Raw genomic sequence first — 1,248 nt, forward strand, 5'->3', positions numbered from 1 at the left:
TTCTTCGAAACCTGAAAAATTTTGCTATTGAAAGTGAAATATAACCCAAGAGAAGATACAGGAAAAAAACGTAACAGGAGCAACTAAAATAAAAAAAAAATAAAAACAGTCAAACATAAAATGCAAAGTACTGCAACTATCTGAAGCGCGAATTGTGCTGGGCTTAGCAGGAATTAGTTGTCAGTGATGCGAACCGCACATGTACCGCAGGGAGAATGGAGAGCGCAAAAAAAAGTGCGACCGGCACGATCGTTGAGCAGAATGAAACTGAGAGCGATCGGATCGGTACACGAGCGAAAAAGCATCGATGATCGTGTAAAGGGGGTTACACGCCGGGGAACCTGCCCAAGCTACAACAACCTGGCTGGTCGGCAGTAAATGTTTGGCTTTTTCACCGACGGAAAACGTCGGCGCTTGCGAGTGTGGATGTAACCAGGAACGGCAAGCAACTCGGTACCGATGCGGCGGCATTTTTTCGTCGAGAACATTCGTCTACTTGATCGCCGTCATTTTTTTTTTGTTTTGGCATAATGTGCAGCAACTAGGACCGAACGTGGAAGCTGGTCGCCCAGTGCTGGTCACTGGTTGGTTGGTCAGTCAGTGGCGTCTCATAAGTCGCACGCTTCTCACTTGATCGTTTGCTGAGGAAATTTTTAACTCCTTTCGGAGGATGCCCGGTAGTGAAGGCACAGACAGTAGTGCGAGTTGCCGAGCCACAGTTCCATCAGTGTACCAGAGTTTCAGAGGGACCATCCGATTGACTGTTCATTTATTGTCTGCATTGCGCTTGTGGGTTCCCCTATCTGGGGTGTTCGTATCTTTTCTGAAAGACTGGCAAATTTCGTGGGTTTGCGCTATTAGCGATTGAATAGGGTAGGAAAAGCAAACCATTTCACGTGTAAATTAATGTTTTTCAGACGAAATTTCGAGTTGCAAACCATTACATGTCTTAATTTTGAAGACTTTTGATATGCTGAGAAGATATTTAATCAATTTACAAACTTTTCATAGACAATTTCGAGACTTTTTTCAATATCTGAAGATATATTCAAGAATTTTGAAGGGAAGGGAGAGGGGTGAGTAAGGGTTTCAGCGTGAAAAGAAAAACAATTTTTTCGCCATTTTTGTGGAAATTTGGGTGAAGCGAATTAGTGGCGTTAATCGCAGAGCAGCGGAAGAGGCATTTCTACATTTTTAAAGGAATGCTCGAAGAACGGGCTCTACCTAAACTCTGAAAAGATGAAGCAT

General features: G+C 43.5%; 1 protein-coding gene across 1 annotated transcript in view; it reads right to left on the reverse strand.

The window, feature by feature from the left end:
- The window catches only part of LOC131677077 (ras-related and estrogen-regulated growth inhibitor-like), a 13,312-nt gene extending 13,082 nt beyond the window's left edge, over positions 1 to 230 (reverse strand). Inside the window, exon 1 of the mRNA XM_058956653.1 lies at positions 206 to 230. The gene's annotated coding sequence lies outside the window, so the exon portion shown is untranslated. The remainder of the gene's footprint in view (positions 1 to 205) is intronic.
- Positions 231 to 1,248: the final 1,018 nt, after the last annotated feature.

This window comes from Topomyia yanbarensis, chromosome 1 (genome assembly GCF_030247195.1).
Source record: "Topomyia yanbarensis strain Yona2022 chromosome 1, ASM3024719v1, whole genome shotgun sequence".
In the NCBI taxonomy this organism is placed as follows: Eukaryota; Metazoa; Arthropoda; class Insecta; order Diptera; family Culicidae; genus Topomyia; species Topomyia yanbarensis.